Genomic DNA, 18,188 nt, shown 5'->3' on the forward strand with positions numbered 1-18,188 from the left:
TTTTTTTGTTGTTGTTGTTGTTGTTTTTTTAATTTGTTACTCTGCCGCCATCCCTCCTGTCGGTTTCTTATTTACCAAAGGTAGAAAAAATATTCACTGCAGTTGGTGAGCATATAACCTTAAAATGAGTTTCCTTCCTCATTCTGTCAGTCAGGTAGCTCCACTCATCTGCCTGGATAATTTCAATTACAGCCTTCCAAACATCTTGCTTGTGCTGTTGCGATTGTACATGCCAGCTGTGCACACTGGCAGCGTTTGACTCAGGAAATGCATTTACATTAAGAGTAGATGTAAATCGTTTCAGACAGTTTAATTCCTTCAATTTTCTGGAGATGTTTTTCACCAATTAAAAAAAAAAAAAAAAAAGTTTTATAAATGGTGTCACATACAACTTATGTATCTTTATGATGTTCAAACCTGTTTGACTCCATGTAGCTTGTAGCTTATAGAAATACTCTGAACACATTAGGAGTTCACACTTAATCAATCTAAATAATAACCTCAAATGATTTGTGTTGGCTGATTGTCTGGCTGGGTTTTTGTTTTTTGTTATTTTTCTCCCTCACAGATGTGTGAAAGATAGAGAAGCAGCTCTTTCCAGAGCGCATACCTGTATTTTAACCAGCCTTTTTATCTCAATAATGGAGCTAGTTCCCCTGAAATCACAAAGCATAAATAAAACAGAAGTCCCAAAGCCATGGAAATATATTATATTACTTATACTCCACAGTTTATAAGACCAATCTCTCCACTGATGTCTGTGTTGTGATCTGCGCCTCAGACAAGAGTCTCCACTACTGTAAATACCATAGCAGTCCTTAATAAGTCTGTCTGAGCCAATCCTGATAAAGACGCATCCTTTATATTCCCCTTTTCCCATTTATTCCCTCAGCAGCACTAAAGGAAAATGCTTTAACTGCAAGTAAATGCACCAATTGCATTTTGAAAGTGATAAATATTTCAGAGGCACCGAGAACATATTTAAACCGCATTCAAGGCTTCCCCCCTCTAGTGAGATTATGATCCTTCTCTCGTCTTTTAGAGATAATCAATGACTCTTGTTATCCCTCTTGCTACAGCTTTCTTTGGCTGTCGAATGGTATAAAATGAAGTGCTAGTGTGTGCATGTGTGTAATGAATGCCTGAGATGTGGCGCGGAGTGAACGCCATTAATCTACATGTTCTGGAAATATAACCAATTGTCAGGCAGAGGCTCACAGATATTACATCACCTATCAAATTGGCTTTTAGCGAGCTCTACAATTCATTTGCAGCGTAATGCGCCCAATAAAAACGTATTCTGGCTGCTCTATTGATTGTGAAATAGCGTAATCTTTCCATAGGTAAAAGAATGTACACCAGCCATTTTGGCCCAGGTACATTCATATATATATATATTTTGAATCAACATCACTGATCAAAAGTTTGTATTGTATTTTCTCCACTAACTAGCAGAGCCTTAAATACTTTAATACAATGGAAACTGTTCAAAAGTGGGAGAGACCAGTGGTTGTTTGACGATTGTTGGTTGTTGCATCTCTGCAGATGTGAAACACTTGCTGCATAGTAATAAAATATAACAGCAGTCCCATTCTTTGCTTTTGCTTTCTCTCTTTTACTCGCTCTCATTGCTTCGGGTTCTCTTTGCTTTGCTCACTCTACCCTCTCCCACAGCTCGACTTCCTCCCTCCTCTCTCCCTGTCACCCTGCCTACTGTATGTGTGTATCATTAGCTCCTTTTCACCATTATCTGCAGCCATCTAGTGTCAGCTTTGTGCCCTAGAAATTATGCTTCCTCTCTGCCGGCTTTCATTCCTTCACAGCACAGATACAATAGAGCTGTGTTCAATATCAATTTAAAGCTCAGATGATGCATGAAGTCATTCCAAGGGTTATGAGTAATTTTCTCCGCAATTTCTGGCTGTTGCCTCAAAAAAAAAAAAAAAAAAGCTCTCGGAGATATGTTTTACATAACAAATTCTCATAAGGATTAAAAGATGGCAGGATCAGACAGGAAACACTGCTAGTAGTACTTCACAGCGGGGAAAGTTATGAAAAAGTCATGTTGAACATTATTTCGAAACAAAGTGTCTGTTTGTATGTGTCTGAAAGGTCAGGGAGTGCGAGAGAGAGGCAGAAATATCTACAAGAAAAGCCTGACATCGTCACTGATATATGTGACGTTCTCTCTCCAGCTGGGACAGACAGACAGTAATAACTGTGAACACCTGCGCGGCCTCCAAGCTGTACACCTCAACCCCTGGGGCTCTTCACCTGGGAGAGGAGGCCCAACACAGCTTCCCTTCGCGCTCAACAGCAACGTGGAGCAGGCAGATTATCAGTCGTCGCCCGGGAGGGATGTTAGGCGGCCTGGAATTCTGTCAAATACTTTTACATTAATCATTAAGACAGAGTGACAGTATAGTGGGAATGCAGATACATATCAACAGTTGCAAAGTTGCATTGAAAATAAGGCAACCTTTATTATTTAGCCGCAGAGCTTTTATAATTTCTTCCGTTTGGTGGATCAATTCAACTCTGCCGAACATAATATGACAAATTTGTGACACACAAATATGCACACCTGCAGTGAGTCTCTTTTGAATGCCGTAGTCAGTTGTTTTTCTTGCTGCCATCATCCTCCTGTTGCATGTGAAGAGTTAGCAGCTATAAAAATTGAAGCGCGTGTCTTGGTGGGTTTTAACAACAAATGTCAATAAGTGACTTTGGAAAGTGTCTTTACTCAGGGAACTGAGTCTGTGCTTGTGTGCCGTGAAGATTCAGGAGATGTCGACAGGGGAGATGCATTCCTCCTTAACACCAAAGATAAAAAAACAAAAAAAAACAAAACAAAAACAAAGATCAATAGCACTTTGCTGTGAGCCGTACCTCAGCTTTTAGCGTTTTGTAATTCTTTGAGGTTTGCTTTTGACACACTTCCTCAAGTTTGTTCTGTGTGGGATAGGAAAAACAAAACAAACAAAAAGAAAAATCAAAACACTGTTTAACTGTCAAGGCTATACAGATGAGGCTGCAACAGATTCACATGATACCTGTTAAATTCGGTAAATAAAATTAGACAATTGTAAAAAGAGTTAATGTAGTAGTTAGGCATGGGGACTCCTAGCTCTAGTTTAGCTATCATGAATATCTTGTTTGTCAATATCTTGGCATATTTGAGTCTAACTCGTGCATACAGAAAATCTTCTATACCAACTTTTTTGCCTGTATTGACATAAGGCATTCAGGCCCAAAATGAAAAACTAATTAAATGAAAACACGTGCTAAGCTCAGTGGTGTATGGGCTTCTACTGTACACACACAGCTCTGTCAGACATTTGTAACCTAATTCTGTTATGTTTCAATTACCAGACACACCTAAAGAGTTGACAGGACGGTTAAGAAAACGTGACATCGTATATACTTGAGCTGTAGGTGAACACATTTCCAGCCTAAATGCTGCTATCTGCCTATTTAATTAAGTTTAAGTCCAAACTTATGGTAAATATAAGTGTGGGCCTGTTTATGAAGGAGCTGGTGTTTTTGGTTGTAGGCCAAAGCCTTTTAAGGTCACCCACAAGTCATTTTCACTGTAAGTCAGTTTCATTACAGCTTTATGTCCACACTTCACTGACTTTTTACAATGTAATTGTAAATGTCAACTTTATTCAAATTCTCAACAAACCAGTTTAGGAACTAATTTATTTTTCAGTGAATATCCCCCAGGTACGGTGATCACAGCTTAAATTTAACTGTAAAAATAATCACATGCACATATATTTTGGCACAGAATACATTTAATTGATAAACAATATATCAATGTGCAACCCAAAACCTGTTCAATGTTTTGTGTTTGTTTGCCAAACTGCTGCTCAGGTGCCTGCCTGAGAGATTCCAGATGCGTAACAATAGGCAAATTATTCCGTCTTGAAACACTGTTATTGTATTGAATAATTGATGACATGTCTGGCTAAGGCTGTTGCGTGTTTACATGAGCTTCCCATTTTATGTTTGGATAGCCTTCAAACCGTCTTACAGGAAAAAGGACCACCAGCATTTCATAACAAGATCTTGTGGTTGACGACTATCACTTCCAGACCTGACGTAGCATGTGCTGTTATTTAGTCTATTGTACTTTTATTAGTTGAGCTGTTATTGCAAGATATCACTAATTGATAGTGTGGCATGCGGAACAGAAACAGATCAATTCCAAGTAAAACTACATCAATGATGTTGCTGGTTTTTAGTTTCTGAAAGGCATTCACCTCAGCATGGAGCTGGGATCAGAGAATTGAACTGAAATTATCATTTTAATTGTTAGCGTGCTTACTTTCACCTGGTTATATAGTTATATAGGGATCTATAATAGTGTCATCAGGAGATATGAGTTTGGTTCAGACCAAACACTATATGCGACATCTGGACGACAAAAATAGCAATTTGCTAGCTTTCAAGTGAGTGGAAATGTTGGAAGACAACATTAGGTAAGAGATTTAAACTTATATTTGTTATAATATCACCATCAAATGCTATCTCAGAATCCTAGTTACTAAAGCTCAGCAAATTTAGGTAAACCCTCAGTATCCATTCTGTAAGGTCTACTTCTCTGTGCTGAGCTTTTCCTCCATTGCAGAGCTTGTATTTCCCCCATCCCAAGTCAGAGGGTGGTGGTGGGAGGGGTAAATGTGATTTAAATTAATAGCCGCTACTAAATAACTCCTTGGCTGGTAAACGATGCATTCATCAGATACAGACAGCCAATATCCTGTGATTCATGGCACTCCTTACTATGTGAAGGGTGCCAACAAAAATTGTTATTACTTTTTAATAAAGTGTACCAGTCACTAATCCACTCATTTATCAGTGGAGGGCAATTGGTATGGAACGAGTTGGTGTGAAACGATGTGCCTGGCCGCTCTGATGAAGAGGAATGGGAATGGCAGTGTGGGATCAAGATATAGTTAATGTAAAAGTGCTACTTTTATAATTCAGGCTCCAGTACTGCAACAGACAGGCATCAATTGCGGGCAAAAAGAATTACTGAATATATACAAAAATATCATATGGATGGCAGGATGGTCAACAGATGAGTTGCATTGTGGGTAAAGCAGGCAGCACTTTCATGAAGATAAAGTAAAAAAAAAAAAATAGATCAAATCCCTGGCTGGGCTGAATGCTTTGTCTTTGAAATTGTCCAACTCCTTCAATAATTAAAAATAACAAACCACTTCTCAATCAGATCCAGAAAGCAAACCATGTGTTATTCTTTTTTTTTTTTTTCTGGGGAATTTTCAGGGGAATTGTGTGCCAGATGTAGTTACTCAATTCAGGAAGAGACTATATTGGCTTAAGAAATCAAGAATATTTCAATCTGGATGTCATATATATGTCCTCTGCCTTCATCAGCCATTATCAACATTGCCCTTTACTTTGCACTTTCAACTTTATATTTGACTTAAATTGGCATAAAATTGTGTTTTACACTTGCACATTTTGTAATATTTCCTAATTTTGTATCCTCTGTCTCCCAAGTTCTATTACGGTAAAAGAATATATTAGCCTGAACACACTGACTACAAGACGTCTGATGTCTGTTTCGTATCACCAATGTTTCCCAGGATTACGTCCACTGTGTACACAGCATAAAGTGAAAGCACCACCCACTACTTCAGGATAAAGCCATCACAGTGAGGTACAGTGATTAAAGACTGTGTCTCGACCTTGTATCCTTGACTGAGATAAACCCTCCAAAATTCCAAAAACAAACACGCCACAGCTCCGCTAATTTAGCCTTCCAGCAGAAGCAGCGAGGCTGTTGAGGCAGCAGTGGATGATTCCCCTTGTGTACAGGCCAATGTTAAGCCTCGAGAACAGGTAACAGTCAATCCATTAACCTTAGCTTTTAGCAGCGGCTTCATGTCACTACCTCTGAGTCTTGCGCACACATACAAATCTGCACGCTGCCACGTGGACACATGCACATAGACACAAACGAACACACACGCACACGCACACACACGCCATCCCCTGCCTTGATACATTTTTTTAATAGTTGCTAGGCAAAGACTTGAAAAGGTCAGTGCAGCCCCTCTTGACATTGACTCTGCCATTGTAATAATAAGCTCTTTTCCCTTTCTTTCCTCCAACATCCACAATACCCTATCACTGAGCCTGAAGCCATCCATCCACCTTCCATATGTTTGCCAGCTATTGATGCAGACACACACACACGCACACACATAGACATTTAAATATTTATGCATTTCTGTGAAGCACTATGAGCATGCACACACACACACACACACACACAAAGATGAGATGATGAACATACAATGGATATACAGAAACAAAAATGGACATGAAAACAGATTTATAGACTCTCTCTCTCTCTCTCTCTCTCTCTCTCTCTCACACACCGCACACATACATGAATGCACACACATCGTCCCTCCTACCTAAGTGGGTGTCAGCAGCCATCTTCAGCGAGGTAATATGAAAGGGCTTCCAAAGGCAGGGGTCATGTTAAATTGTAACGCAAATGTTATTCCTCAATTATCCTTCTGGGGGAAATGTCAACCGCTTCAGGGGGAATCACATCAGGCCCAAAGAGTGTGTGAGTGTCTCAATGTGTGTGCAGCCTCGGGCTAAGGAGTCAAGCAAGTATTCACACTTCTGCTGCCCATTCTTGTCCCCGCTCAACCCCACACTGCAGACATACATACACAGCAACTCCATAGCTTCAAATTTAAAAGAAAAAAAAAATCGTATTTATATTAATGCTTGAATACATATCAATGGCTGGTACAGAAATGTTAAAAAATAAGGTTTTCACAGTGAAGTGGAATAAAATGCTCAAAAAATGTTATGTCTGGCATTAAAAAAATGCTGATTGCCCAATTTATCTTCCTGTACAGTTAAGAAAATGCACATTTTATCAGAAACTACTGAAATAACATCATGGTGCGTTAAGTATATTTCCCCCTGCTGGTTATGGGCATATTTAAACATAGCAATGAGAAGCAGCTCAGCATTTCTTCCCTAGTTATTTTCAGAAGAATCTCTCTTCCCATGAATTCTTGTGGTGGCTGCCCAGTTGGGATCTGGGGAGTTTCTCAAGTGAATTTAATGAAAAACTCTGCTGTGATTGGCAGCTGAATGCCTAAGCTAACAAAGGCTCGCCTCAATGAGGGGTCAGAAGTGAAAATAGGATTGGCCTTTGCCAGTGGCCTTCCCTGCCTGGCTCACTGGATATTACAAGTTACCAAATTTATATTTGCAATAACAAATTGACTCCAATTGGTCCAAGTGGGGATCAGGACCTGGCTGGAAATTTGCAGCGCTGCTAGGAAATCATTTTGTGCACCTTTGTGGAAACAAGGGGTCACTGAGTGATGCCTGAGGGGACATAAGGACAGGGGTGAGGACGGAGGAGAACGACACACAAAGATATGTGCTTATTATGCCTGTGCACACATACGCACTCATAAAAATAAATCCACATGTTTTCAGGACTTTTTCCCTTCTCAGACTTCTCAGATCTAAATTCTCAAAAATTTTCGAGCTCAGCCTTTGTTATTATGCCGAATTGCAATTTAAGAAGTGAGCAGTTTATGAATTTCCATTTACACTCTCCATCAAATGACCAAACAGCTGAGATATCAGACTTGTAATACAGAGCTATTGCTCACTGAGTACACACAATTACACTGAACAGAGTCGACAAAGAAACCTAATCAAAATGGCTTGAAAAAGACTCAAGAATCATAATTGGGGAAATGTTCCTTATAACTTGGTCTTTTGTAACTAATGACTAAATAATAGTAACTATAATCATCCTGCTGGCAGCAACCAGACTTTTGTCACGGACTGATTGTTCTCAGCCTTATCCTATCCTCTCTCTTTTATTCTGTCTTTCACATCATTTCTCTTATCACTCTCTTCTATTGTAAGCACTGTCGGTTTGTCCCCATGGCTACGGCCGATGGTATCCTGTTATCAATGTAATAAAACTAAAGTGCCGGGCAGGAAATTGAAAGTGTATTCGTACAGGAAATAACAGTGCTCTGTCATAATCTACAGTCGAAAACATGTGTTCATCCACATATTGTGTCCTTATCTGATGGTGGGGGGAAGTGTTTTGGTCAGCCATCTTTTTTTCCCTCTTCTCTTTTCCTGTTCTGTTGTTTTACTTCCTTTTCTTCCCTATACATTATGGCCAATCAGGGCTTATAATGGCGGTCATGGTGGGATTGCCTCCATCTTACATCACTTGTAACAGACTGTTTCAGTGTCCAGTGGAGTCTATAATACATGCGAGCTCACCACTACCTTTTGGTTAGTGTGAAAATCAAACAGTTGTAGTAAATCAGCTTCACTTTAGTGCAAATAATTATTTCACTGAAATCTATTTAAAATCAATGGCAAAATAACTTGACTGAATGCACTTAACTGATCACGACAATTCACGGAAATAAATAAATGAATAAATCCCTGTCCCTATTTTTGCATGTACCTTAAATTGGAATCCACGACAGCATTGCACGCAGTGTGAAATTTAATAAAAACATAACTAATATAAATGTCTAATTAACATATAAAAACAGCTCTATGTTTAATGGAATAAAACAATGTTCCCAGGATATTATCTGCGATTGAGGCTGCTTCACTGTTCATGTCCTCAGTCACCTATGTTCCTCAATATGACTGCATAGAAGGAGAGCGAGAGAGGAGAGGAAGCTGACACAAGGCCGCCCTCTGTCTGAAGTAACTGAAAACACCCTCTACTCTATGCTGTATTTGGATAGCTTTCAGAAAGTGTGTTCGCCGTTGTGCATATGCGTGTGTGTGTGTGTGTTTGTGTGTACCTCTATAATAGCATTCATGATTTTAGTGAGTGGGTGGGCTGTCATTGGCACAGAAGAGCAACCTGAGTTGATGAGTATATAATCATAATATGATTTACTAATGAATATAAAGTTAATTAGGGACCATGGAACAAAAGCCAAAGGACAGTTTGACACCTCGAATTTGCAGCAGAGTCTTAAGAGTGTGGGATACACAAAAGCACACACATCGGATGGGTCCACGTACTGAACACCTCCTGCCACTACTATGAAAAGTTCAGTACATTATAAAAATGCAATCCATAAAAATAATTAAAGACACTGAATAAGGTGCCTAAAAGAAAATAAATGCAAGTAGTATTCATTAAGGCCAAAAATCACAGAAGTCTGGTATAGAAAGGATCGTTGTATCCTGCATAGTTATTAGATCAACCACTTTACTCCATCCTTTCCATTTACAGGAGTGACATACTGGCTCTCTAATTGGCTGATGAGGTATAGTGGTAGTAGTAAAGTGGTGAAAGCAACACAGACATATAGCAAAAAGTCTCATTTGCATTAAATTAATTAAAGGCCACTCTCTGAGCTATATTTAAATTAAGACTGGCTGGTGCAACATGTATGATTTTTTCCCCTCTCTCATATAATTCTCTACACTCTCTATTATAATACACACACTTTGAATGGCTGTCCTTTTCTGCCTCTGTGTGTGTGTGTGTGTGCGTGCGTGCCTCGGCCCAAGGCGCAGCTCTACCCCTCTTACTTCTAATTGATGTAAATGGAAAGAGTGAAGAAGGTTTGGCGACGGCTGACCTTGTTATATCGGGGGCGGCTCACCCCAATTAATCACAAGATCCTTGCCCAGATGCTTCAAGCTAATAAACAGCACTCGAATCAAAAAAGTCCCCACAGTTGGACAGCCACTCCAGTAATTGTGCTACCCGCTTGAGATTAAAGTCCACTGTGAATAGAGGGCAAGTAGCACTTCTAACAATGCTGAGTGCCAAGATGAGTTAGTTAGAGCCAGACAAAAAAAAAGAAAGAAAGAAACTACTAACCCTTTTTTTTTTAACCATTTAAGCATTTTGTTGAAAATTGCATGTCAAATTACCCTTGCAGTGAAATACCCTTAATGATTTCCTCCTTTCTTGTGTTAATAGTCATTTTCCATCCATTCCTCCCCCTGTAATACTTAGTGAGGATTTTAAGGATCATGGAAAGTAAATTATTTCACACATTTTAAAAGGATTATTCTAACAATGTGGGACATGTCATTCTTATCCGCAACGTACAATGGCCTCTCTGTGATTTTACCATTTGAAAAACACTACCAAAGAGCAGACAATTGAGCATGTTGAATAGAGCGCACGATGTAAGCGACTACAATGCGTTCATATCATAATTACATCCAATGCGGCATGTCCTGTTGTGACATTCAAAAGGAAAAACAACAATGTGGCATTAAGGTGTGGAACATACACAAATCCAGCTGTGTCTGCGTGTACAGTACAGCCTGGGTTGTCTGGGTGCAGCCTCCAACTGCGCTTCAGCAGCTTCTCTGAGGATTGTAAAGACTGTGATACGTAATGCGACATAGTCACAGACAACCCCTATATGTTCATTCTTCCTACACTACCACTGTGATTCCATATATATTAATGATTAGTGATTATCACTTTAATTGTTTTTTGTATAATTAACTTCTTTTTCTGGATCCCCCTTCATTCATTACAGGAACTGATTGCATTGTCTGAGGAAGTCCACAGCTGGACCTCTTTGTATACTACAGTGTAGAAGTAGGCTTCTCTGGGGTGCAACTGGCTCATATTATAGACAGCAAAGAGAAGGAAAGACAAAAAGGCCAAGGCAGGTCAAGACATAGTATTATACAGTACGTGAGGGCAAAGAGCAAGAGTAAGTGAAAATGTAGACAAGGGATTGTAGGTAATATGAAAACAGATGGGAGGTGAAAGAGAGAGTCAACATCCTGGCCAGCATCCCAGGATACACCAGCTGTTGCTGTAACTTCACCCTGCGTGTGCCCTTTCTCCCTTCCATCCATTTCTTTTTCCCTTGACTGTTTATTTATTTTATTTTTTTCCAAGTCCTTATCCCAGAAGAAGTGAGAGTTGATGACAAGCTCCTTCTTTTTAGTAACTGATGATGCCACATCACAAACGCGTCTTTTTCCACGTTTCCACGTTTTTTCTTTTTTCTTTAATAAATCAGTTACTACCACTATGCCGTGCTTTTCTGTGGCATTTTGGAGAGGCAGCACTATGACAGGATTAACAAATTGATGATAAGGCCCGTTGTGGAGCTCAACCTTGACAAGCTGGAGGCAGCTCTGGAGTGGACACAATCCAGTGTGGTAAACCAACAAAGCTAGTAAACTTTCTCTTATCTTCTGTGTGTGACCATATTAAACTTTTGTTTCCAAAAATTTGGCTTGGGAGACAAGTTTGTGTCACTTGGCAAGTGTAAACACATCCGGAATATTTTCCATAATTAGTAATTGTTATATTGTGCTTCACTCATTTGTTTGTTGCTCACATTTTGAAAGAAATCTAACTTTCATGTCATTCGTTTTTCTACCTGTCAGTGAATTCATTTTTCATATCCTGAGTCGTTTTTGATCATTGATTTCTTATATTACTGCTTAAAATGTGCTTGCTCATTAATAGCTCAGTTTGTGTGGCTGCTAATTGAAAATGCATTATATTGATGTTATTTCTTCATAGTATTTGTTAACAAAGAAGATTATTTTCATCCACAACGACTTGAATTGCGTTGGGTAAAGTAAAAGAGTTTTGGATGAAAACAAAAAATGTACAAAAACTATTAAAGAGTGCTTAACCTTCTGGTGGGTAAACACTACAGTATGTATATATTGCTCCCTCACATCTCTCTCTATCTCTCTCTCTTTTTTAAAAAAAAACCCTTTAAATCCCTTAACAAGAGGTGAAGGAAAATTTTTTTTTGGCTTTGGTCAATTAACTTCTACATTTCCTGTATACAATGAGACAGCAAACAAACAAGGAGGCGCAAATGAAAAGCAAGTAGCTAAACATAAGGACACCAAAGAAGTGCTGCAAAATTAATGAACCGCCATAAACGAAGTGGATCACAAGCGTTTGCATGGCGTATTGTGTGCGTGAAGAGGTGGAGGTGGGTACAAAAGGAACAAACAGTGACGTGTGCTCAACACCTTCTTTCTCTCTCTCCGAAATGTCACATCAAAGTCTGAGTCCTTGTTGGCTTGACTTACACCTCATCCAATTAGTCGGCAGTATCTCAGCGATCCTGAAGAATAGCCAGCTCTTTTCAAGGATCCACCGTCACTTGATCCCAGGTAACACAATACCCAGGACTGTGGACACACACACACACAGGTGAACACCTGATACCAGAGGCTCACGGTGTACTGATAAAATGAGGCAGGGAAAGGGGATGGGCATGGACGTCAACAGCATTAGTGAAACAAAAAAAAAGAAAAAAACATAAGTGGAGAGGGAGAGAGGGGGCAGAGGAAAGAGCCAGGTACAAAATGGATGGCTCACAATACAGCGGGCATTGTAACAAAATGAATTTGTTGACCCATTGTCCGTAACAACAGACCTAATTGTAGCAGGGGCCTCCCGTCTCTTGTCTGTTGCTCTTATTGGCATGTTAAGTGTGCTGTAAGATATGCTGATTCTCGCTGGGTCTGAATTATTTAGGTGGCCGAGAAGTTGCAACTGAACAAGGAGGAACAAAAGAGCAGAGGATGCGTCACGTAAACTGCACAGGTGTGTGGCGGGGGGGGGGGGGGTTAACATGTTGAATGTGGCCTTGTATCACATATTGAAGTCGAGGAAAAATACTGTAGTTTGTCGAGTGGTGAGCCATCCCACATTGCAATCTGACATCATTTTTGAAATCATTTTAACATAATTACTGCTCTCGCTCCAGCCACCATGACACAGCATTATCAAGCTTGCAAGGACATCTCGGATCCCTGCTCTGCTTGTCTGGAATCCAATTACTAGGCAGCAATTTATGCTGTGTGAGGATGCATTACTATTTCAATATTGAGATGTCAAATTACACACAGGGCCTCTAATGCACTCTGGCAATCATAGCCTACTGCTCAGACTGCCGGCAACAAACCTGTCAGAGGACCTTGTATCAGGGGAAAGGAAATCTGATTCGCTCACACTGCTTCGTTTGCTCTCCCGCTCTCTCTCTCTCTCTCTCTCTTTTTTCTGACCATGACTTCCTTCTGTTATTCAGTGTCATTGTGTTGTCTCTCTTCTTCCTCTCTCTATCTCTGTGATGTTCCTTGGAGGGGGTTTCGTTGCCCAGAGCTCCATGGCAGGGCGATTGATGAGGAAGCCTCAATTCTCTGACAGTTGACATTTACCAGGAGACTCTCCTTGGCATGCCCACGTTGTTGGCTTCCCTGCGAACAAACAGACAAAGCAGACAGCTGGAAGTGAAAAGCGAGAACAAAACTGCCTTATACCATAGTTAGTTAGAGATGAAGCGCCGCTTAACTTCATAAACCTTCTAAATGCCATGCAAACCCCATGATATGCATCTTCAAATTCTTCTACTGAAGTGATGGTATTTTTTCCTCCAAAATTTTCACTAAATCAAGGTGTACAGACATGTTATTTTGTAATCAAAAGCAACACATTTATAATTTTATCATAACTTAATTAAAACCGATTGTATTCATCATTATGGAATTTATTATTATTATTAGAAAAAAAAGGGAAATCAATAAAGCTAAAAAAATAAGCCTTATATTTTTTGGGGGAATATTTTCTTCTGAACCTTTTTATCTTGAGCACCTTTTATAGTGTGTACAACATGTCATCCACATTTTCCTCTATTTGTCCGCCATCAGTGTCTGGTACTTTCCGCTGAATTCTTCTCAGCGGTGGTCCTCCAGCCCAGAAGCTGATGTGAGGGCAGGTTTACTCAGAGGAAGGTTCAACCGGTGAACACAAAACAGAGATGGTTCCTGACATCTTGTGAAGTTGTCTCCGTCCCCGGGTATACCTCTGGGGGAACGGGAGCGTGTGGGGAGCAGCAGCAGCAGCAGCAGCAGCACCGAGACCATCAGGGCCCTCCGTACTTGCCAGGCATTGAATTTTTAATGCGCAAGGCCCCCACAAATGCATGGGCAGCATGGTGTTGTCACCCCGGCATATTTTATCACTGATCAAACATTAGTCGGCAGCTGTTGTAAACTTGTAGCTGTCTCAGCGGCAGTGGTGGTGACAGGCTCCAACACACTGCTGAGAGACTGAGGCCCAGCTGGCTGCTTTACTTACTTACATTCTGGCTTTGTGTAAAAATAAATAAATAAACAAAGCAGTGTGTCCTCCAACTCGAGCAGTGGTCTCTCTCTCACCTTCACTCTTCTCTCCCACGCTATCACTCACTCCGTCATTTGCTCGCAACTTCTATTTCTCCTCCCATACTCTCAAGCTCATACGTTTCCGTCCCAAATTAATTTCAATTCTCCCTCTCTCTTTCCTTTTTCTTCCTTCTCTCGTTCTTTCGTTCTCTCATTGTGCAAAGATTTCCCCAACTGCGTGTTTAGTGTCATTGCAGCAGTGGTGGAGACACATTGTGCATCTTACAGCAGCTACCTGAGGGGGAAAAAAAAAACAACAACAACAACAACAAAAAAAAAACTGAAAAGGAGAGAGAGAGAAGGTGTGAGGGAGACATTTTGACAGGGTGAGGAAAGATAATGTGACACCACAAATAGTGTGTGCGTTCCATCGACACAATTTAGCACAAAGGACAGCTAGCTTCCAATTTGTGTTGAAAATTGGATGTTCTTTTTATCATATATAAACTGATTTAAATAGACTTTCTATTACCGATCTTATGTTCGGAGGGAATGTTTAAGATTTGACCCAGCCATAACATAACCCACATTAACCAGCATCATTTCAATTCTTCGATCGACGAAGCCAGTTTGAAAGTCAGTAACATCCGTTCTCAAGTATGATATTCAGTAAATAATGTGCGTTTGTGTTTCTCTGTATGAAAAATGTTTGCTTCCGTGTGGACATACTGTTAGATGTATGTTTATTCGGTCAAACATCAATTCCAAGCAAATGTATGAATATTTCATTGCTTCATTTATTATGTAAATTCCTCAACTGAATATTTCAGTAATTGGTTAGGACATGAGAACCCCCACCACCCTCGCTCCATGTGTCTCTTTTGCACAAAGGCAACGGTCGGACAACTCACTGGTGGGAATTACCTTTTGGCTAGCACTAAACAATTTTTATTTCTAATTTATTTCATGACAACGGGCACACGCAAAGGGAGAGTCCCCCTCAGCACAGCCAAATGCCTTGTTGGCAATGATTGATTACCCAATATCTAATTAGCTGAGATCCAATCACTTATTATGCAGAGTGTGGGACAAACAAACTGAAGTCAACTGTCAACCGATTGATTGATGACACTCTCAATCCTGCTTTTGTTTGCTCTAATGTCCTGATGCTTGTTACAACCACCAAAGCTCGCTCGGACAATGCAGTCTGTCACTCTGACGGTGAGTTGCTGGCCTCTTTACCAACGGAGACACACTCATTTTTAGTGTTTAGTGTGTGTGCAACTGAAAGAATGAGTGTTATGTGCATGTGTAGAGAACATGTGTGTATGTTATATTAATGTGAGTCCTTGTGTGTGTCTGAGTGTGAAATGATATTGTTAAGGATGGAGCAGGGTTTGTCAGGTTCTTGTCCCTATTAAAGGCAGGTCTCCTCTCTTCACCCTGAGGGCAGGTTGGTTTTTAGCAAAGGGTGAGAGGGGAAAAGGAGCCATATCATGATTAAAAGCCAAACAGTGATGAATGAAAGAGGAGAAATGCTGTTCATCATAATAACTCACTCTGTTGGACATGCTTCATCTAGATTTCTATTTAATTTAGTTTCATTTTATTGAACCATAAATAGAAAATTTTAATGATTGTTCACTGAGCTGTTTCATAGGTTGGAGTTTAGTTGCCTCAAATTTTCAAAACCATCTTCAGTTTTCAGTCATTGTTGGAATGAACCAAACATTTAAAAGATGGTAACCATCCAACAAAGAAAAAAAAGAAAAAAGAATCGTGTATTTCACAGAGAGCCATCAAAATGTTTGCAATGACTTTATAGAGTTATAATGCTTGCACAATTTACTTCCCTGGAATTTATATAATTTCTTTAAGTAGTGGTGGCTGTCATGTTCAATGTGTCAGCGCAGCGAAAGTGAGGCCAACTGCACAAATAAAGTTATGAAACAATTTTTTGCCAGCCATCTTCTTGCAAGATCCAACATGGCTACTGAAGATAAGCCAAAACATTGTTAGGAAGTACAGAGAGAGCCAACTCAAACAGCACTGGAGAGACACTGCAGTGCATGGAAAACGGTGTTTCTCTGACTGGTCAGATTATGTGAAGTACACTGGTTGAAGTCAAATCCAAGATGAAAACTGTTATTCATAAATGGCACAAAACACTGGTGAGTGGCCTGGTGAGCATCTGCAGCACAACGCTCAAAAGAATTGTTAAAAGATTTGGAAGTAAATGAATTGGTCTGGATCTGACGGGGGTCTGGCTTGTTGGATGTGGACCTGACCTAGACCACCACAATGTCAGCATAGACTATGAAAAGTGGAGCGTGTTGATTGAGGACTATATGAGTCCAGAGGGGGTAGAGAGGATGACATTTGTGTAAACATTTGTATAACTGCAATGTGGTATACCCGAATATTGAATCAAGAGATCTGTCCCAGGCACAAAGTTTTTTTTTTTTTGTTTTCTGGCCTTATCTAACGTCAATAGGACAGATTGAAGAGTGACAGGAAACAGGGGTGAGAGAGACAGTGGGGAACAACATGCAGCAAACGACGCCAGCTAAAACCAAACCATCACTGACGACAACCTTGTCTGCTTATGGGGCATGTGCTCTAGCCACAAGGCCACCAGCACCCCAGTCACAAAAGTTTTACAGATAAACAAAGGGCAAAAGATGTCCTGGCCAAGCTTGTCCGCCAACTTGAATCCAATAAAATTCCTAAGGGGTAATTTAAAGTGCAGGGCAGAGATTCAGCAGCTCAAAAGACTCAACTATGGAAAGAACAGCATTAACATATTTCACTGATATTATCCACAACTCGGAAGATTGAACCTGTGATCCAAAAAGGCAAAAGTAGTCAGGAGTTGACTCACTGATGATATTAACTGCTCCTTGTTGTAGTTGGTTCTTCAATATGGACGTCGCAGTTAACCTTTTTCAGGGTTCTTCAAAGCCCAAAAAAAAAAAAAAAAAAAAATGTTTGGCGTATAATTTTGGCAAAATAAGACTGGATTCAACTTTGGTGATCTGTTACCATACACAGAATAAAATACGCAGTCAAAGCATTGAATGCATAGCTGCTTTTCTTGCCTCAACATTTTGAATATATATTTTGTTATGACAGCAATATGTTGTTGCACACGCTTTGTTTATATTAACAACATTTATATGAAGAGAATAGTTCATCTTAAAGCTATTACAAATCAACAACATTCAATTTTATAGATCTAATTTGATTCGGTTATGACTAGAATACTTTCATAATTATAAAAATGCATTACGACAATGAAAAAAAAGCTTCATAGTTCGAATAATGCAAACACTGAAACGGTACGCTGTTTCTTTCAGTGATATCGGTGGTCGAATCTGAACAACCTCTATTATGGATGACCACGTCCTCTTTTTTTTTTTTTTTCTTTTGTACTTTATTGGGTCTACACACGATTTGTTAGATTTGTGTCTGATTCAACAGCCTTATTTTCTTTGAACAACAAACAGCAGAGTGAAATGACAATTTGACATCATTAAAAATGTATACTGACTCATGGGCTTCAGAGGCTTCCATTAGTAAATAGGGTCAAAAATTCACTCAAATGTGCACACACACACACGGAGGGGGGGGGGGGTTTGGATGGGGTGTTATCTAAAGCTGACATGTTCAAAGTTCAAGGATGAGAGCCTCTGAGATCCACTTGTAATTTATTGTGAGATATTCAGCATCTGATCTCAGTGACAGTAGCCTCTGGCTTCGTTCATAACAGCTAAAATGTCTCTCTTCTAACCCTGGGGAGTGTGTACGTATGTGCACGTCCTTGTGCGTGCATTCATGATAACGAGTGTGTGTATTTTCTGTGCATTTGTGTGTGTAATAGTCAGAGACACTGAGGGTTGAATTCTCTGACATACATCAAATAACTGACGACAGATACCTGGACAGTATTAATCAAAACTTTCCCATTTCCTAAAGAATTAATCATTAAATAATTAATT

The sequence above is a fragment of the Echeneis naucrates genome, chromosome 6, assembly GCF_900963305.1.
Source record: "Echeneis naucrates chromosome 6, fEcheNa1.1, whole genome shotgun sequence".
Lineage (NCBI taxonomy): Eukaryota > Metazoa > Chordata > Actinopteri > Carangiformes > Echeneidae > Echeneis > Echeneis naucrates.